Here is a 21,468-nt window from a genome sequence, read left to right on the forward strand (position 1 = left end):
GGGTTTTCTACCCTTACCTTCTGGATCACGCCTTGCTTTTGTGTTGACAACCCTCTACTTTGGTGAAGTTATCCTTGCGGCTTGATATCCGGGCCTTTAGTGACTTTTCCAATGACTTTTTAGTGTTCTTTATATTGAACCTTTTTAGCCTCGGATGATGTACGTAGCCCTGTTTGAGATTGTGCCTTCTTTGAGTGGAGTTGTATCCCTTTTAGCTAAGCACCTTTGAGCCTTAAGTTGTTTCTCAACCTTTTGGCTTGTTCTTTTTTGAGATCGTACTTGCGCCTCTTCTTAGCTGACGTCGACCTGTACGACTTTTCCCCTGCTTGAGTTTGGACCTTTCCGCGAGATCATGCTTTCGGAGCTTCGATCTCTTTGAGGAAGTCGTCCTCAAGCATCCTGACTTTGGTCGATCTTGAGTAGTTTCTCCTTTGTGCGAGTCCGGTATTGCCTTTTTTAGTTTGTTGAGATGTCTTTTCAGCCTTCTTCCGACTTGTTTGTCTTCACTGTTCGGGCTTTTTAGTCAAAATCCAACAACTTTTTAAGCATAGTTTGTTTGGACAACTTTTTAGCTCCGTCTTTGAGGCCGTGCTTTTCGCTTTTTAAGTAGTGTCTTTTTTCAAGACTTCGTACCTTTCAGCGAAGCACTTCTGGCTTTGGTCTTTTGACCTTTCCTTGGCCTTCGTGAGATGTTTATAGAGTGTTGATACTTTGCTATCTGACCTCTTTTTGTTTTGTCCACTTTCTACTTGGTCGAGGTGGTCCTTTGGGGCTAACTTGTCTGACAACTTTTTAGTGTTCTTTGGTAGAACCTTTTTAGTTGGTCTGGACAATTTTGATAGCCTTGTCGTGGAGCCGTGGCTTTTTGGGCAAAGCTATGTCCCTTTTAGCGCACTTTTTCGTTGGTCCGACTTCTCTTGTCGGTCCAAGTTGTAGCTTTCGTTGGTCCGACTTCTTCTTGTCGGTCCAAGCTGAAGCTTTTGTTGGTCCGACTTCTTCTTGTCGGTCCAAGCTGTAGCTTTTGTTGGTCCGACTTCTCTTGTCGGTCCAAGTTGTAGCTTTCGTTGGTCCGAATTCTTCTTGTCGGTCCAAGCTGTAGCTTTTGTTGGTCCGACTTCTTCTTGTCGGTCCAAGCTGTAGCTTTAATTAGCTCGGGCTGACTTCTTCATGTCGGCCTCTTCTAAGTTATTTTTTAGTAATCCTCTTTCTTGGACCTTTGTCAAGTCTCTTTTAGGGATTACTTTTATAACTTGTTTGTAGGTGGCCGAATTCTTTACGTCGTCCTCTTCTAAGTTATTTTTGTAATCCTCTTTCTTGGACCTTTGTCAGGTCTCTTTCAGGGATTACTTTAATAACTTGTCTGTTGTAGGAGGTCGACTTCTTTACGTCATCCTCTTCTAAGTTATTTTTGTAATCCTCTTTCTTGGACTTTTGTCAGATCTCTTTCAGGGATTACTTTGTAGGAGACCGACTTCTTTATGTCGATCTCTTCTAAGTTATTTTGAAATCCTCTTTTTTGGACCTTTGTCAGATCTCTTTCAGGGATTACTTTTATAACTTGTTTTTCGTAGGAGACTGACTTCGTTAGGTCGATCTCTTCTAAGTTATAGCAATTCCTCTTTTATAGGGTTGGCCAGACCTCTTTCCAAGGATTTGCTGATAACTTGGGTTGACTTGGTCTGACTTCTCAACGTCGGCCAGTCTTTAAGTTATTATTTTAGCAATCCATAAGACCTCGTCAGGTTCTTTTTTCGGATCACTTTCGATAACTTCTTGCATTATTCTGTGTTCATCTTTGCCGATTTGTAGAAGGTGATTTCTGTTTTAGTCGACCTTTGGATGAATCGCGTTTTCATCTTTATTGGTCTTCTATCGTGATCGTGCAGTGAATCTGTTTTTCACTTTCTGCCGATCTGTTGCTTTATAATCGGGCGATGAATTATGCTTTCACTTTTTTGTCGACCTTGTAGAAATCAGGTGATGAATTCTGATTTCATCTTTGCCGACTTTTATCGTGATCGGGCGGTGAATTTGGTTTTCACCCCGCCGACCTTGTCGTGATCTGGCAGTGAAATTTGCGTTTCAGATTAATGCGTCTTGGTATAGTAGTGAATTTTGTTTTTACTTTGCAAACCTTTGTCGAAATCAAACGATGAATTCGGTTTTCATCGTGGTCGGGCGGTGAAGTTAGTTTTCACCTTGCCGACTTGTCGCTTTGTAATCAGATGATGAGTTTGGTTTTCATCTTGCCGACTTTGTCGTGATCGGGCGGTGAATTTGGTGTTTCCTTTGCCGACCTGTCGTAGTCGGGCGTCTTGGTAGGAAACTTTTTAGGGAATCTGGAATCTTTTAAACAATAAAATGAAGATAAGAGTGTGTACATGTTAGTACTTACCTTTCTAGGTCGGGCAATCTTTTTGGATCTCGGCCTGGCGCCCTTTTTAGGTATGCCATGACCTTGGTAGCTCTTGCCCCTCGAGGTTGGACACTTTGTAGCAACCTTTCCCAATTCTTCTGAACAATTTGGTATGGTCCTTTCAAGTTGGCTGCTAGCTTCTCTTCTCCTAACCAACCTATTCTGATGTCATTTCGGATTAGAATGAGATCGTTGTTGCTAGATTTCCTTCTGATTGTATCTTGAGGCCATTTGACATTTTAACGCCTCTTCCTTGATCCGATCTCTTTCTCGAGTTTCTGGAAGTAGGTCGAGTTATTCTTTTTGAAGTTGGGAGTTGGCCTCTTCACTGTAGTGGATCACTCTGGGCGATCCTTCTTTGACCTCCACTGGGATCATTACCTCCATTTCGTAAGCTAATCGGAAGGGTGATTCCTTTGTAGTGGAGTATGGAGTTGTCCGATATGCCCATGGGACTTGTGGGAGCTCTTCTGGTGGGGCTATAGGGAAGTTGGCATGCTTTTGATGTAAAGCTTTGACTTTGTCTTTGGGTTTTTGCTATGAAGAACTTTGGTTCTTTCCGCAAAAAGTTTGCATCTTTGATCGTTTGTTGTGACTTTTCTTTTGTCGCTCGCCTTTGAGAAGAATGTGTGCTTTGCTTAGGGTTTGGTCGCTGTTCCTGTTTCTTTTCATCGTTGCCTGAATCCTTTTGTACATTGTTCTAGCTTTTGTTTTGACCTTTTGAGAGGTGTTCGGACTATTTGGGTATAGAATGTCAACTTCTTTTCTCTATGTTCTTGCCCTGTTGTTTCCTCCAAAGGGTGCCCCTGGACTTTCGTGTGAGTACTGGGGTTTCCCTTTTACTGCTACGTCTGTCATTTGATATTTTGCTGTTATTGTCCGAGTTGTTTCCTTATTTGCTTGAGTTGTTTGGTAGTAATCCCATAGTCAACCTATGTCTCTAAGATGTCTACTAAGATCCCGGACAGCATGTCTGATTAGCTGGATTTCATAGTTTTAATGCGTGTTACTGTGGCTGACCCTGAGTACATTCCTTATACCGCCTTTGAGATCGACTTGTTGTGGTCTTGTAATGTAGCCTGGATGAGGCTTCTATTACTGCCCCCGGGTTTGGTGTTGGCTAGTTTTGAAAATGCATCAGCTCGGGCATTCTATGTGTCGGACTTCATTTTCCTCGATTTGGCCGAGCTGTTTTCTGTTTTTGTCCAGGATCCCCCGAATTGTCTGAGATATTCTCTGGTTTTGTCTAGGGTCCTGATTCTTCCAGCTAAGTTTGTTTTCTGTAGGATGCTTTTTATGGGCTTGTTCGTCCGCACTCTGATAGTGTGAGCTTGAAAGTATGGGTGAGGGCGTAGGCAAACTTTTTCTATCTTTTGATAGTTTAGTTTGGCCCCTTGTAGAGCTTTGCTGATGAAGTAGACGGGTTGTTGCCCACTTTCATCTTCTCTGACTAGTGGTGAGGCTATTGCCCGACTTTTCACCGCGAGGTATAATATGAGTTCTTCACTTTCCCATTGTCGGGTAAGAATGGGTGGTTTCCCCAAAGATTTTTGAAATCTCGGAAGGCTTGTTCGCACTCTGTTGTCCTATTCAAATCTCTCTCCCTTCCTTAATATACCTCTTTGAGGTGTCTTTTGCGAGATGATTTAGAGGTCTCTCCTCCTGCGAATCCTCCATTTATCATATGAACATGTCTCTCAGGGGTGTGAGGTGGACGTTCAACTCGTCCGACCTCTTCGGTGTGGGGTGGACGTTCTACTCGTCCGACATCTTCCTTCAACTTGTCTGACCTCTTTGTTGTGAGGTGGACGTTCAACTCGTCCGACCTCTTTGGTATGAGGTGGACCTTCAACCCATCCGACCTCTTTGTTGTGAGATGGACCTTCAACTCGTCCGACCTATTTGGTGTGAGGTAGACCTTCAACTCGTTCGACCTCTTTGTTGTGATGTAGACCTTCAACTCGTCCAACCTCTTTGGTATGAGGTGGACCTTCAACTCGTCCGACCTCTTTGTTGTGAGGTAGATGTTCAACTCGCCCGACCTCTTTGGTGTGAGGTGGACCTTCAACTCTTCTGACCTCTTTGTTGTGAGGTAGACCTTCAACTCGTCCGACCTCTTTGGTGTGAGGTGGACCTTCAACTCGTTCGACCACTTTGGTGTGAGGTGGACCTTCAACTCGTCCGACCTCTTTGTTGTGAGGTGGATGTTCAACTCGTCCGAACCCTTCCTTTTTTTTGCTTTTGATTGGGCGAGGTGGTGAGATCTTCTCAGTGTTGCATATTTCTCGGTAAACCTCCACAAGAGACACCCGAAGAGGGGTGTAATTGCAGTATTTTCTAGGCTTCCCAGGTTGATCTTCTTTTTTCTTGGACTCTTTATCATTGTCCCGTGGTGGGTTAGGAGAATCCAGTTTTTGAGCTATCTCCCAATTGGGAGTTCTCCTCCATATTGATATATTTTTCCGCCCTTTGTCAGACCTCGTTTAGAGATGTTGGGTACTTCTTGGATATTAAGTGGTTGAAAGGTCCTTCTCTGAGGCCATTGATGAGTCCCATGCTGGCCGCTTCTGTTGGAAGGCTTTGTATGTCAAGGTATGCTTTGTTGAATCTTTCCTTGTAGCTGTGGAGACTTTTCTGATCTCTTTGCTTGATTCTTAATAGACTTGGGGCGTGCTTGGCTTTGACCTTCTGGATGGAGAATAACGAATTGCATCTGAGGCCTCCGTGAGATACATCCTGCTTCTGAAATTGCTAAGATGATGGCTTGGATCCGATGTGCCGTCGTACGGAGTCATGTCGGGAGCTTTGAAGTCCTTTGGGACTTTAGTTTTCATGATCTCCTTGGTGAAGGGATCTTTGTCCTTGTGGGAGTCGTCATCGTGACTGGGTTGAATGGTTTTGGCTTTGAGATCAGCCTCGAGTTTTAGGAGTTTGTCCTCTAGCTCTCGTCGTTGCCTAGTTTCTCTCCGGAGGTTTCTCTCAGCTTCTTGTTCCAGCTGTTTAAGGCGATTCTGTTGCTTACGGATAGCTTCCAAAATTTCTTTGTTTGGGGGTTGCTTATCTCCCCCGTTTTAAGTTATGTCTTTGGAGGTGGCGTCCGTGTCTTTGTTTGGCGTTCTGTCCACCAAACCAGAGTTGTGATTGTTGTCGTGGTCATCCGCCATGGTGATGGGATGACTTCCAGGTTCCCCGGCAACGGCGCCAATGTTCCGAAGGTTACCTAAAACTGTAGGTCGATCTCGGATGAGATCTTCAGTACTGGTCGGAGATGACGTGTCCGGTTGGCTGGTGGCAGCCGAAGCTGTTGTGTCCGACTTGTTGGACTGGCTACACTTCTGATCCTTGGTCACTCGAGGGTGGGGGGTACCTGCAAGAGACTCCGATGCTTAAGTTAGCATGGGTATTAAACAGGTTTTTATGTAGAATCAGAGTGTGAGTTATACCTGAGTGCTCCAGTGTATTTATAGTAGTGTGGAGTGACCTTTCTGGAGATAAGATAGTTATCTTATCTTATCTTTAAGTGAGGTCATCTTATCTTCTGGGGAACTGCCTTTATTCTTCTAGGCGTTGGCTGCCTTTAGATTGGGCTGTGTCCCTCTATTTGGGCCCTTATTGGGCCTCTGTAGCGTTTTGTCGCTAAACATCCCGGGTCAGACATCTTGACCCAGGGTATGAACAACAAACCTCGCCGCCAACTTCTTTAATGGAGATAAATTCAATCGCACATAGATAGAAAGTGGCATGATGCTTCCACAAGCTCCCAAGTCACACATACAATCATGAAAAGTGCATCCACCAATACAACAAGACACTAAGCAAGGTCCAGGGTCACCACATTTCTTTGGAATAGGTTCCATCAAGGAAGAAATTGAACTACCCAAGGATAATATCTCCAATTCTCCTATCCTATCTTTGTGTGTACATAAGTCTTTCAAAAATTTTGCATACTTCGGAATTTATTGGATAGCATCAAGAAGGGGTATGGTTACCTCAACTTTCTTGAACACTTGAAACGTGTTCAAATCAAATTCCGGTGTCTTCTTCGCCTTCTTCACCATGGAAGAGAATGGAATAGGAATGGACTCGTCCACTATAGCTTTCCTCTTGGGTTCCTTGAGGTTTACTCCTTCTTCCTCATGCCTTTTGTCTACCACCTCCTCTTCATGTGTAGATTCAACAACCATTTCTTCCTCATGAATGTCTCCCATGACTCTTGGAGGTATCTCCTCTAATGTAGTTCCCGACCGTAGAGTGATGGCGTTGAGACCGCCCTTTGGGTTTGGTTGGGGTTGGGGTGGAAGGTTGGAAGAACTTGAGGGTTGGTTGGTGTTGTTGTTGGGAGTTGGTGTTTGGTTGGACATGGTCATCTTTGAGAGCATGTTGGTGAGAATAGCCAATTGAGCACCCAAGGCATCGAATTGAGCCTTGTTGCTCTCATCTCGCTTTTCCATGGTGACTCTAAGCTCATCAACTTGATTGTTGGAAGATGGAGGAGTTTGGTTTTAGTTTTGTTGTCTATGGTGTGGTGCTTGGTACTTGGTGTAGTTGTTTTGGTTTTGGTTGGAGTGGCTTTGGTTGGCTTGGTAGTTGGTGTTGTTATGGTGGTATTGGGATGAAGATTGGTTGTTGTTGTAGGGAGAAGAAGAGTTTTTCCATCTTTGGTTTTGATTGCTTCCTTGTGCATTATCCCTCCACCCTTAATGTTGATTACCACCTTGATGGTAATTGTTTTGGCCTTGAGAAGGGTGAGGTGGACGATTGTTGTAATTCACATTGGCTACTACAAGAGCATGTTCCTCTTGAATTTGATGGCATTGATTGGTGTAATGTGTGGTGCTAGAGCACAAACCACAAATCCTAGGAGGGCCTTCAAGTTGAGCAACCGGAGGCGGGGCTTGGATGGCTTGGATGGAGTACTATTCGTTTTGATCCTTTTGTATTTAGGTGAGGATGGTAGTCATATCCCCAAGTGCTTTGGTTAGACTTGATTCGGAAAAAGATGATTCTACCACATCCTTGAGAGGATTACTTCTCACCCTTGTGTCTTGTGTAGCCTCAACAACATCCTTTATCAAATTCCAAGCTTCTCCCTCCGTCTTGTTTTTCAAAAGGGAACCACCGCTAGAAGCGGTAAGCAATCTTCTATCTTCCACACAAAGACCTCTGGTGAAGTAGCTAATGAGCAAGTGAGTGTTCATTCCATGATGCGGACAAGATTCTAATAGCCTCTTGAACCGAAACCAATACTCATACAAACTCTATTGGTCTCTTTGCATTATGCCCGAAATCTCTTTTCGGATGTAGTCGGTCTTCTCCGGTAGAAAGAATTTATCTAGAAACTCTCTTCTCAAGAAATCCCAATTAGTAGCAATCTCATTCGGTAGCGAAGAAAACCATGTCTTTGCTTGCCCTTCGAGAGAGAAAGGGAAGGCAAAAACCATGATAGCCACCTCATCGGCTCCATGCCTTCGAGTCGTAGAACAAGCAACTTGAAAATCTCTTAGATGTCGGATGGGGTCTTGGCCCGGCAACCCATGATATTTAGGAAGTAGATGTATCAAGCTACCCTTCAATTCAAAGTTTGGATCAAGGTTAGGATACCTTGCTTGCAACGATTGAAGTATGATATCCGGAGCTCCTTGCTCATGCAAAGTGATCCGTCGTGGCTCCGCCATGTGTGGCTCACCTGTAGGATGTAAAGACGTATTATTAGTGCCAACAGAAGTATAGGAAGTAGCGGACTCCAAGTCACTATCGGTACTGCCTAGTGATTCGGTATGTTCCTCAAGAGAGGCCGAAGTACTAGTCGTATAGTCCAACCGCCGTCTAGCTTTCCGAGTATGTAACAAAGTTCTTTCAATCTCGGGATCAAAATTGGCTAAGCTAGAATTCGGTTGAGACCGAGTCATCAAACTCGAGATTCATAGCACAAATATAAAAGAAATCTAAACTATAGCTAAGTATTGAAAGCAATTAAAATATCTACAATATTCACATTTTCACATAACCAATATCAAGGCATATGTTGCAACCATTCCCTAGTAACGGCGCCAAAAATTTGATGGTAACTGTTCCGAGGGTTACCTGAAACTGTAGGTCGATCTCAGATGAGATGTTCTGTATTGGTCGGAGATGACGTGTCCGGCTAGCTAGTTGCGGCCGGAGCTATTGTGTCCGACTTGTTGGACTGGCTGCACCTCTGATCCTTGGTCACCAGAGGGTGGGGGGTACCTGCAAGAGACTCCGATGCTTAAGTTAGCATGGGTATTAAACAGGTTTTTGTAGAATCAGAGTATGAGTTATATCTGGGTGCTCCAGTGTATTTATAATGGTGTGGGCTGACCTTTCTCGATAAGATAAGTTAGTTATCTTATCTTATCTTATCTTATGGTGAAGTCAGCTTATCTTCAAGGGAACCGCCTTTATCTCTGTAGGCTTGGATTGCCTTTGGATTTGGGTCGTGTTCCTCTTTTTGAGCCCTTTTATTGGGCTTTCCTGTCCATTTGGCCGACCTCTTTGAGAAGAGGTCGGGTAGCCTGACCTGAAGAGGTCGGTCGCTTTGTCGCCAATCATCCCAGGTCAGATAGCTCGACCCAGGGTATGAACAGTGCCCCTGCTTGAGCTCGGTCTTCTGCTTTGAGGTCGAGTTTTTTGACTTCGAACTTTTTATAGCGAAGCCAAACACGAGCACTTTTGTCGATTCCTTTTTTTGTAGAGCTTTTTTTTCTGAATGTAGAACGTTTTTTCTCTAAAAACGCGCGCTTTTGTGTTAGCGCTTTGTTCTAGGAAACGTGCGAGGGTTTAATACCTTCATTAATTGGTGTTAATTGCCCCGTTTCTCCTAGCCTTATTTTGAATTTTGCTTCCTCAGAAAAATGGTTTCTCTTCTTCCTTTTTCTTTGTAACTCCTTCATTTTCTCTGTCTCTGTCTTTTCTTGCGTTGCGGTGCCTTCCAGTGGTCCAGCGATTCCTTCCTTTCTACTTCTTCCGGAACTTCTCATTTCTCCAGGTTAGTTCCATTTTGCAATTACTTTTCTCTTTTGTTGCTTTGGCTCTGGTTTTGTGGTGAAGTTTTGATTTTGCTTGGAGAAAGTTTGGATCTTTCTATTTTTGTTGCGCCTAATTGCTGTTGTATGGTACGTTTTGGGAGTTTCTTCGTCTTTCGTATGAACCTTTTCGCCTTTCCTGTTGATCTGTTGCTTCTAGGGCTTTTGCATGTTATCACCGTTTCTGCTTGTGCTTTCGATGATGGTTTTTGTTTGATTCTGGAGAAAAGGCTATGTCTTTGATGATTTTCTACTTGGCATGTTTGGTGTTGTCAAAACTTTTTGTGAAAAGATAGTGGTTTTGATGGCTTTTTGTACTTTTTTGTGTTTTGTCTTTCTCATATGAAAATGCTTGCTGTTTGAAATCTTCTTTTTGTTTGGGGGATGCCGAGACGTAAGATGTAGATTTTTCCTGAAACCTTGCTTTGCCACTGCCTCCAAAGAATGCCCAGGACTTTGGTTTAAGTCTTGGGGTTTTCCTTTTTTGTTTATTCGTCTGTATCACATTAGTCGAGTTGCTTTGCCCTTCTTCCGAGATGTTTTTTAGGAATCCAATCTTCTTTTCTTTTTGTAGGATTAGTTGGCCTCATGTCTTCTCGCAATAACGTTGTAGAGGTGTCTTCCAAAGTACCCGAGGGGATGTCCGATTGGCTGGACTCCCTTGTCCTAATGTGTGTCTCAATCGTGGATGCTGAATTTTGTGTAGAGCTGAGGAAACGTCATAGGATCTGTGGTAACAGTGCTCGGGAGAGGGATTATGAGCTTGTAGCTCCTGACTCTGATGAGAGGGCTTGTTTTCCTACTTTCATCGAGGGGGAGCGTCCCTTCTTCTACGCCTATGAATATTTCTTCAGCCAGGTTGACGTTACTTTCCCTTTTACTGCTTTCGAGACTGACTTGTTGTGGTCATGTAACATTGCTCCATCCCAGCTTCGTCCGAATTCCTGGGGTTTTATCAAAATATTTCAACTGCTTTGCCAAGAGTTAGACGTGGCACCTTCTGAAACTCTTTTCCACTATCATTTTGTCTCGGCCAAGCCCGGAGGTTCCTCCAAAAAGAAAGCTTCCTGGGTTTCTTTCAGATCGGCCCATGGGCATAAAGTTTTTGCCATGTATAACGAGTCTTTTAAAGATTTTAAGAATTATTTCTTCCGAGTCCGTGCTGTTGAGGGGGTCCGCCCCTTTTTTCTTGATGAGAATGACGAGCCTACTTTTCCTCTATAGTGGCAAAAGAATGTGAGAGTGCCACGTTATACATGGGAGATGCTTAATAAGGTTGAGCGGGCTTTTGTAGTTGTTCTTGAAGATTTGTGGGGGGAACCACCCCATCTGGATACAAAAAGATTCTTGAGTGATCCATCTTTGGTTCGAACTGCTTTGGGTACTGTCTGACTTGTTTTTATACTTGTTTCTGAGCTTTTCTTCTCCTATGTTGTAACTCGTCATTTATGGTTGATTCTGTATTTTCAGAGATGTCGAAAAATAATGATTCCATGAAGGCCTACAAGAAGGCGAAGAAGGCTGCTGCTGCTCAAAGCATCTCGGCCAAGGCGGCCGGAGAGGGATCTTCTCAAGTTCCTGTGAAGCCGCCTGTGCCAAGTTCTCCTGGGCCAAGGAAGGTGATCCCCACTCCTCGAGTTCGTCTAACTGATCCTCCACAGACTTCTGCTATTGCTTCTGGTGCTCCTCCCAACAAGAAACAGAAAACAATTGAGGCCTTTAACCTTGACGCCCTTGATTTTAATACAATCGAATTCGTAGATCAGCAAATCGGTCCCTACGGTACCCTTCCCATGGATGATGTGTCAATCCTTCGCCATCTAGATTTTATGACCTAAAACAGTGTTAAAATGGCATATATGGGGGCTACCTTGTACCGAACTGCTCAGAATCTTCCTCTCCATGCCACTAGGGAATTTATGGAGGAGGCTAAACAGGAGTTCAACCGATTGAAGGGCCTGAAGGAAGAGCTTGAGGTAAAGGTAGCCAAGTTGGAGAAGGATCTGGAGAACCAAAAGGCGAGTTCCCTTGCTTTGGCGGCTTCTGTGCGGTTGGCCGAGGACATGGCATTGAGGCATAAGGATAGTTTTGTGACATCTTATCGGGAGGTGGTGCGCCTGAGGGAGGAGTTGGAGAATGCGCGAGCTGATTACTCCGAGCTCCAAGGTCATCTTGTTGGCAGCATAACTGCTGCCTATGAGAGCTTGAGGGAGCAAGTTCGGATTATTGCTCCCGAGGCCTACCTTACTCTTTTCAGCCTGGATAATGTTGTGAGGGATGGTAAGATTGTCCCTGATGACCAGGATGATGATGATGTTGAAACTCCTCCTGTGTCTTCTGCCAAAGTGTCAACCTCTTCAGTTCCTCTAGTTGTGTCTGACCTGGATTGCCAGATTCTGAGCTGGGATGATGGAACCGTGGATGCTGTGCCTATTCAGACTCGCCTTCCTTCTCCTCAAACTGATGCTACCGAGAAGTCTTCTAATCTTAGCTGAATTTTCTTTGGATGTTTGCGTAGTTGGCCCGGCTTGTAGGATTTAAAACTCTTTATTTTGTATAGTTTAATATTTTGCTGACTGCTGGTACTCCTTTTGGTTGCTTGTTTAGCAACTTTAAAAAAACAAGTAGCTTTCAAGCTTTTGGGCTTGACCCTAAAGCTTTATAATATTGTATAGCATGCCTGTTTATACTTGTCTTGGCACTTTTCTGGGTTTTTAGAATACTGGAGCCTTGCTGCTCGGCCTCTTTGAACTGTTTTGTACTTAGAGGTCGTAGATGTGTGGATCCAATTCATATTTCGGTTTGCTTGCTTGTATTTGTCTATAACCGATTTCTTTACGTCGTCCATTTCCAAGTTATTTTTGTAGTGGACCGACTTTGTCATGTCGATTTCTTCTAAGTTATTTCGTAATCCTCTTTCTTGGACCTTGGTTATGTCTCTTTTAGGGACTACTTTTATAACTTTTCGTAGGAGGTCGACTTCTTTATGTTGTCTTCTTTCTAAGTTATTTTTGTAATCCTCTTTCTTGGAATCTTGTCAGGTCTCTTTCATGGATTACTTTTATAACTTATTTTTGTAGGAGATCGACTTCGTTAGGTTGATATCTTCTAAGTTATTTTGTAATCCTCTTTCTTGGACCTTTGTTAGGTCTCTTTCAGGGATTACTTTTATAACTTATTTTTGTAGGAGACCGACTTCGTTAGGTCGATCTCTTCTAAGTTATTTTGTAATCCTCTTTCTTGGACCTTTGTCAGGTATCTTTCAGGGATTACTTATATAACTTATTTTGTAGGAGACTAACTTCGTTAGGTCAATCTCTGCTAAGTTATTTTGTAATCCTCTTCTTTGGACCTTTGTCAGGTTTCTTTCAGGGATTACTTATATAACTTATTTTGTAGGAGACCGACTTCGTTAGGTCGACCTCTTCTATGTTATTTTGTAATCATCTATCTTGGACCTTTGTCTGGTCTCTTTCAGGGATTACTTATATAACTTATTTTGTAGGAGACCGACTTCGTTAGGTTGATCCCTTCTAAGTTATTTTGTAATCCTCTTTCTTGGACCTTTGTCAGGTCTCTTTCAGGGATTACTTTTATAACTTATTTTTGTAGGAGACCGACTTCGTTAGGTCGATCTCTTCTAAGTTATTTTGTAATCTTCTTTCTTGGAACTTTGTCAGGTCTCTTTCAGGGATTACTTATATAACTTATTTTGTAGGAGACCAACTTCGTTAGGTCGATCTCTTCTATGTTATTTTGTAATCCTCTTTCTTGGACCTTTGTCAGGTCTCTTTCAGGGATTACTTATATAACTTATTTTGTAGGAGACCGACTTCGTTAGGTCGATCTCTTCTAAGTTATTTTGTAATCCTCTTTCTTGGACCTTTGTCAGGTCTCTTTCAGGGATTACTTATATAACTTATTTTGTAGGAGAACGACTTCGTTAGGTTGATCTCTTCTAAGTTATTTTGTAATCCTCTTTCTTGGACCTTTGTCAGGTCTCTTTCAGGGATTACTTTTATAACTTATTTTTGTAGGAGACCGACTTCGTTAGGTCGATCTCTTCTAAGTTATAGCAATTCCTCTTTTATAGGGTTGGCCAGACCTCTTTCCAGGGATTTGCTGATAACTTGGGTTGACTTGGTCCGACTTCTCTATGTCGGCCTGTCTTTAAGTTATTATTTAGCGATCCATAAGACCTCGTCAGGTTCTTTTTTCGGATCACTTTCGATAACTTCATTTATTATTCTGTGTTCATCTTTGCCGATTTGTAGAAGGTGGTTTCTGTCTTTCTTCGGTCAACCTTTAGATGAATCGCGTTTTCATCTTTATTAGTCTTCCATCGTGATCGTGCAGTGAATCTGTTTTTCACTTTCTGCCCATCTGTTGCTTTATAATCGGACGATGAATGCTTCGGATTAATGCGTCTTGAGAATTTGTAGAATATCTAAAAATATATTTTATTCAAAAGCAAGTGCAAATATATACATGTGGGAGTTTTTCATCCCTTTAAGTCGGATAATTTCTAGATCTCAACTTGGTGCCTCATTAAAAAACCTTTTCAGGAAAAAGAGTGCATCCGAGATCTGTTACCTTCTCTAGCTATAATACCTTCTTAGGTTGCAGGCGTCCCATGATCTGGGAAGCTCTCGTCCATCGAGTTCGGAGAGTCTATAATAGCCTTTTCCAAGTACTTCTATGACTCGGTAGGGTCCTTTCCAGTTTGCTGCCTGCTTTCCTTCTCCGGGTCGAGTTGTCCTAATATCATTTCGGATTAGGATGAGATCATTCTTAGCGAAACCTCTTGGCACTACCCTTTGATTATATCTTGAAGCCATTCGTCGCTTTAGCGATTCTTCCCTAATCCGGGCACTTTCTTGGATTTCCGGAAGTAGGTCGAGCTCTTCTCTTTGAAGTTGAGAGTTGGCTTCTTCATTGTAGTGGACTACTCTAGGCGACCCTTCCTCGATCTCTACTGGGATCATTGCCTCCACTCCATATGCTAGTCGGAATAGTGATTCGTTTGTGGTGGAATGTGGCATTATTCGATATGCCCATAGGACTTGTGGAAGTTCTTCGGCCCAAGCTCCCTTGGCATCTTGCAGTCTCCATTTCAACCCAGCCAATATGACTTTGTTGGCAGCTTCGGCCTGTCCATTGGCTTGAGGATGTTTGACGGAGGTGAACTGGTGCTTTATGTTCAAGTCGGCTACTAATCTCCTGAAGCCTGCATCTGTGAATTGAGTGCCATTGTCTGTGGTGATAGAGTATGGAACCCCGAACCTCGTGACAATGTTCCTATATAGGAATTTCCGGCTTCTTTGAGCAGTGGCGTTGGCTAGGGGCTCTGCCTCAATCCTCTTTGTAAAATAGTCTACTCCGACTATGAGAAATTTTACTTGTCCTAATCCCTGGAGAAAGGGTCCGAGAAGATCAAGTCCCCATTTTGCAAATGGCCAAGGTGAGGTTATGCTGATGAGATCTTCTGGCGGGGTGATGTGAAAGTTGGCATGTTTCTGGCATGGTGGGCATGTCCTTACAAACTCTGTAGCTTCTTTTTGTAGAGTTGGCCAATAGAATCCCGCCCGAAGTACCTTTTTGGTGAGAGCTTGTGCCCCGAGATTATTGCCACAAATGCCACTGTGTACTTCCTCTAAAACTTCCCTTGTGTTGGAGGTCGGCACACATTTTAGTAGTGGTATTGAGATTCGTCTTTTATATAGGGTATTGTTTATGATGGTGTAGTACTGAGCCTCCCGTTTTAACCTTTTTGCCTCCTTCTCATTTGTGAGGAGTGTTTCTGTTTTGAGGTAATTAATTATGGGGGCCATCCATCCTTGATCCTGACTTGTTATGGCTAGGACTTTTCCTCTTCCGAGATTGATGGATTCTGCAGCATTTCCTGGATGAGGCTTCTATTGTTGCCCCCTGGTTTGGTGCTGGCTAGTTTTGAGAGTGCGTCAGCTCGGGCATTTTGTTCGCGGGGTATGTGGCAGATCCTATATTCCCTGAATTGTCTGAGTTTTTCCTTGATTTTATCCAAATACTTTTTCATGGTGGGATCTTTGGCTTGGTAGTTCCCTGTTATTTGTGAGGTGACTATTTGTGAATCACTGAAGATGTTGAGTTTTTGAGCTCCAACCTCCTTAGCCAGCTTCAAACCAGCTAGTAACGCTTCATATTCTGCCTAGTTGTTTGAGGCTGGGAACCCAAATTTGAGGAAAAGCTCAACTTGGGTTCCTTGGTTGCTTTCTATTATCACACATGCGCCACTTCCAGTTTTATTTGAAGACCCATCCACGTAGAGATTCCATTCTGTGGGGGTTTCCATGGTATCTGTGAATTCTGCGATAAAGTCAGCCAAGTATTGTGATTTCATGGCTGTCCGAGCTTCATATTGGAGGTCGAACTCGGATAACTCGACTGCCCATTGTAAAATTCTGCCTGCTAGATCTGTTTTCTGCAGTATCCCCTTTATGGGCTGGTCGGTCCGAACCCTAATGGTGTGGGCCTGGAAGTACGGGCGAAGTCGTTGAGATGTCAGTATGAGAGTGTAGGCGAACTTTTCTTTTTTTTAGTAATTCAGCTCGGATCCCTGCAGTGCTTTACTGATGAAATATACAGGCTGTTGCCCTTCATCGTCCTCTCGAACCAGTGCTGAGGCTACTGCCTGACTTCCTACTGCAAGGTATAATACAAGTGGTTCTTCCTCTCGTGGTCAAGTTAGGATAGGTAGTCGTCCAAGGAAATTTTTGAAATCCTAGAAGGCTCGCTCATATTTTATTGTCCATTCGAACTTCTTTCCTTTCCTTAAAGTGGCATAGAAGGGGAGAGATCTTATAGCTGATCCTGCTAAGAATCTGGATAAGGCTGCCAATCTTCCGTTGAGTTGTTGTACCTCTCTGACACAAGTTGGGCTCTTCATGTTGAGTATAGCCTGGCATTTGTCTGGATTTGCTTCAATTCTTCTTTGTGTGAGCATGAAACCTAAGAATTTGCCCGCTTCTACTACAAAGGTGCATTTTGTGGGATTGAGTCGCATGTTATGCTTCCTTATAGTGTTGAACACTTGGGCCAGGTCGGACAATAATGTCTCTTCGCTTTGTGTCTTTATTAACATGTCGTCCACGTAGACTTCCATAATTTTTCCGATATGATTTGAAAAGACTTTATTCATTAGCCTTTGATAAGTAGCTCCCGCATTCTTGAGACCGAAAGGCATCACAATGTAGCAGTAATTTGCTTTTAGCGTCAAAAACGAGGTCTTTTCTTGATCTGGTGGATACATGGGGATTTGGTTGTATCCGGAATATGCATCCATAAACGAGAGGTATCTATATCTGGAGGAAGCATCAACCAGAGCGTCGATACTTGGGAGTGGGTAAGGATCTTTTGCCACTTACCAGAGCGTCGACACTTGTTGAGGTCGGTATAGTCGGTGCACATTTGCCACTTCCCATTTGATTTTTTCACCAAGACGACGTTAGCTAGCCATAGTGGGTACTTGACTTCTCTTATGAATCCTGCCTCCAGTAGTGCTTGTACCTGTTCTTCCACAGCTTGGGATTGTTCTGGCCCAAGTTTTCTTCGTCTCTGCTGTACCGGCCGAGACCCTGGATAAACCACCAACTTGTGACACATTAGCTTGGGGTCTATGCCTGGAATGTCTGCGTCTTTCCATGCGAAGAGATCGACATTATCTAATAAGAACTATACTAGTAATTCTTTTGTATTTCCTTTCAGGATCGTGCCAATATTAGTTGTTTTGTCCGAGGTATACCCGATCTGAACTTTCTCTACTTCACCTTTGGGCTGTGGATGGAGTTCTTCTCGCCTCTAAACTCCACCAAGCTCAATTGTATGGAACTCTTTTCCTCTGCCTCTGAGGTTTAGACTTTCGTTATAACAGCGGCGTGCCATCCTTTGATCTGCTTTTATCGTAGCTATCCCTTCTGTAGTTGGGAATTTCATGCATAGATGTGGAGTTGAGACTATTACGCCGAGTTGATTTAGTGTTGTCCGACCTATTAAGGCATTATAGGCTGAACTCACGTCGACCACGATGTAGTCTATCTTGAGTGTTCTGGATTGGATCCCTTTTCCGAAGGTTGTATGTAGTGACACGTATCCTAGTGGTTGTACTGGGGTATCGCCCAGTCCGAACAGGCTGTTCGGGTATGCTCTAAGCTCCTTTTCTTCTAAGCCGAGCTTGCCCAAGTGGAGGACTTGTCAGCCACCTTGTAGAGTTCTTGAGGTATAATCTCATGAAATTCCACTTCCTCCCCAATCATGATACTATGGATCATGATGGCCTGGTCTACAGTAACTTCAGACCGGTTGCTAGTAGGAATGATTGAGCGTTGAATGAACTCCAACCATCCTCTAGCTATTGGTTTGAGGTCAAGCCTTCTTAGTTGAACCGGCTTGCCTTTTGAGTCAATTTTTCATTGAGCTCCTTCCACACATATGTCCATGAGGACTTGGTCCAACCTTTGATCAAAGTTGACGCTTCTTGTGTAGGGGCGTGCGTTCTCTTCCATCATTGGCAAGTTGAACGCCAACCTTACATTTTCTGGACTAAAATCTAAGTATTTCCCCCGAACCATGGTAAGCCAATGCTTTGGATTTGGATTCACACTTTGATCATGGTTCCTTCTGATCCATGCGTTTGCATAGAACTCTTGAACCATTAGGATCCCGACTTGTTGAATGGGGTTGGTGAGAACTTCCCAACCTCTTCTTTAGATTTCAAGACGGATCTCCGGATACTCATTCTTTTTGAGTTTGAAAGGAACCTCAGGGATAACTTTCTTCTTGGCCACAACTTCATAGAAATAGTCTTGATAGACCTTAGAGATGAATCTCTCCATCTCCCATGACTCAGAGGTGGAAGCAATTGCCTTTGCTTTCCTCTTTCTAGAGGTTTCTCTGGTCTTAGGTGTCATGAATGATTATGGAAAAACAAAATGGTATGCTTTTACCACACCAAACTTAAAATGTTTGCTCATTCCCGAGCAAAAGAAGAAAGAGAGAAGTAGAAGAAGAAGAAAAATAGAGGAGAGGGAGAGAGAGGTATTTTCGGCCAAGGGTGAATTTAGGGTTGTGTTGTGTGAAAATAAAGAGTGAATGAGGGGTTTATATAGGATAGGGGAGGGGTTTAGGGTTCGGCCATTTAGGGTTAGGTTTGGGAGGGAAATTATTTTGAATTTAAAGGTAGGTGGGGTTTTTGCGGAAGAGAGGATGGATGTGATTGGTGAAGAGGTGATGGGGAAGAGTGATTGAGTTGATTCGTGAGGGGTATTTGGGGAAGAGAGTTATGGAAAGGTGTGAAGAGGAGAGAAGAAATAGGTGGGGATCCTGTGGGGTCCACAGATCCTGAGGGAATCCTGTGGGGTCTACAAATCCTGAGGTGTTTGAGGATTTCTGATCCCTGCACCTTTTAGACGTGTAAAATGCCCCATATATGCAATCCTAGCATTTAAACGCCAGACTGTAGCATGTTTCTGGCATTAAACGCCACTTCCTTGCTTGTTTTGGGCGTTCAACACCAGTCCATAGCATGTTTCTGGCGTTGAACGCCGGTATGGTGCATGTTTCTAGCGTTAAACTCCAGTCTGATGCTTGTTTTTGGCGTTTAACGCCAACTTTCCTCTGGGTGCAATCCTGGCATTTAAACGCCAGACTGCTGCTTGTTTCTGGCGTTTAACGCCAGTTTCATGCTCTGTTCTGGCATTGAACGCCAGCCAGATGCTCCTTACTGGCATTTAAACGCCAGTAAGCCCTTCCTCCAGGGTGTGCTATTTTCAATGCTATTTTTCATTCTATTTTCGATTTATTTTTTTTATAGTTTTTGTGACTCCATATGATCATCAACCTAATAGAACATGAAATAAAAAAGAGAAAATAAAATAAAAATGATTAAATAACATTGGGTTGCCTCCCAACAAGCGCTTCTTTAATGTCAATAGCTTGACAGTGAGCTCCCATGGAGCCTCACAGATAATCAGAGCAAGGTTGGGACCTCCCAACACCAAACTTAGAGTTTGGCTGTGGGGGCTTTGGTTGACTCTGCAGTGAGAGAAGCTTTTCATGCTTCCTCTCCATGGTTACAGAAGGTGATCCTTGAGTTTTAAGCACAAGGTAGTCCTCATTCAGTTGAAGGACCAACTCTCCTCTGTCCACATCAATCACAGCTCTTGCTGTGGCTAGGAAGGTTCTTCCAAGGATGATGGATTCATCCTCATCCTTCCCAGTTTCTAGGATTATGAAATCAGCAGGGATGTAAAGGCCTTCAACCTTTACTAACACGTTCTCTACTAGTCCATAAGCCTATTTTCTTGAGTTGTCTGCCATCTCTAATGAGATTCTGGCAGCTTACACCTCAAAGATTCCCAGTTTCTCCATTACTGAAAGTGGCATGAGGTTTATCCTTGATCCAAGGTCACATAGGGCCTTCTCAAAGGTCATGGTGCCTATGGTACAAGGTATTAAGAACTTTCTAGGATCCTGTTTCTTCTGAGGAAATCTCAGTTGATCCAGATCACTCAGTTCATTGATGAGCAAGGGAGGTTCATCTTTCCAAGTCTCATTACCAAATAACTTGGTATTCAACTTCATGATTGCACCAAGGTACTTGGCTACTTGCTCTTCAGTAACATCCTCATTCTTTTCAAAAGAAGAATACTCATCAGAGCTCATGAAGGGTAGAAGGAGGTTCAATGGAATCTCTATGGTCTCTAATTGAGCTTCAGATTCCTTTGGTTCCTGAGAGGGAAACTCCTTATTGATCTCTGGACATCCCAGGAGGTCTTCCTCACTGGGATTCACGTCCTCTCCCTCCCTTGCAGGTTCAGCCATGATGATCAATTCAATGGCCTTGCACTCTCCTTTTGGGTTTTCCTCTGTATTGCTTGGGAGAGTACTAGGAGGGGTTTCAGTGATCCTTTTACTCAGCCGGCCCACTTGTGCTTCCAGATTTCTAATGGAAGACCTTATTTCATTCATGAAACTTAGAGTGGCCTTAGATAGATCAGAGATTATGTTTGCCAAGCTAGATGGGGTCTGCTCAGAACTCTTTGTCTTTTGCTGAGTGGATGATGGAAAAGGCTTGCTATTGCTAAACCTGTTTCTTCCACTATTATTAAAGCCTTGTTGAGGCTTTTGTTGATCCTTCCATGAAAGATTTGGGTGATTTCTCCATGAGGGATTATAGGTATTTCCATAGGGTTCACCCATGTAATTCACCTCTGCTATTTCAGGGTTCTCAGGATCATAAGCTTCTTCAGAAGATGCCTCTTTAGTACTGTTGGATGATTCCTTCAATCCATTTAGACTCTGAGAGATCATATTGACTTGCTGAGTCAATATTTTATTCTGAGCCAATATGGCATTCAGAGTATCAATTTCAAGAACTCCCTTCCTCATAGGCGTCCCATTATTCACAGGATTCCTTTCAGAAGTGTACATGAACTGGTTATTTGCAACCATGTCAATGAGTTCTTGAGCTTCTGCAGGCGTTTTCTTTATGTGAATGGATCCACCTACAGAATGGTCCAATGACATCTTTGATAGTTCAGATAGACCATCATAGAATATATCCAGAATGGTCCATTCTGAAAGCATGTCAGAAGGACACTTTTTGGTCAGTTGCTTATATCTCTCCCAAGCTTCATAGAGGGATTCACCTTCTTTTTGTCTGAAGGTTTGAACATCCACTCTAAGCTTACTAAGCTTTTGAGGAGGAAAGAACTTGGCTAAGAAAGCCGTGACCAGCTTATCCTAAGAGTTCAGGCTATCTTTAGGTTGAGAGTCCAACCATACTCTAGCTCTGTCTCTTACAGCAAACGAGAAAAGCATAAGCCTGTAGACCTCGGGATCAACCCTATTGGTCTTAAGAGTATCACAGATCTGCAAGAACTCAGTTAAGAACAGAAAAGGATCTTCAGATGAAAGTCCATGAAATTTGCAGTTCTGTTGCATTAGAGAAACTAATTGAGGTTTAAGCTG

At 43.3% G+C, this 21,468-nt stretch overlaps 1 non-coding gene across 1 annotated transcript; it reads left to right on the plus strand.

The window, feature by feature from the left end:
• The first annotated feature begins 21,078 nt into the window (after positions 1 to 21,078).
• On the plus strand, positions 21,079 to 21,186 carry LOC148548762 (small nucleolar RNA R71). Its single transcript, XR_015898048.1, has one exon. It is a non-coding gene; the product is annotated as a small nucleolar RNA R71 (small nucleolar RNA).
• Positions 21,187 to 21,468: the final 282 nt, after the last annotated feature.

This window comes from Arachis ipaensis, chromosome B8, assembly GCF_059453495.1.
Source record: "Arachis ipaensis isolate K30076 ecotype BB chromosome B8, ASM5945349v1, whole genome shotgun sequence".
NCBI lineage: Eukaryota > Viridiplantae > Streptophyta > Magnoliopsida > Fabales > Fabaceae > Arachis > Arachis ipaensis.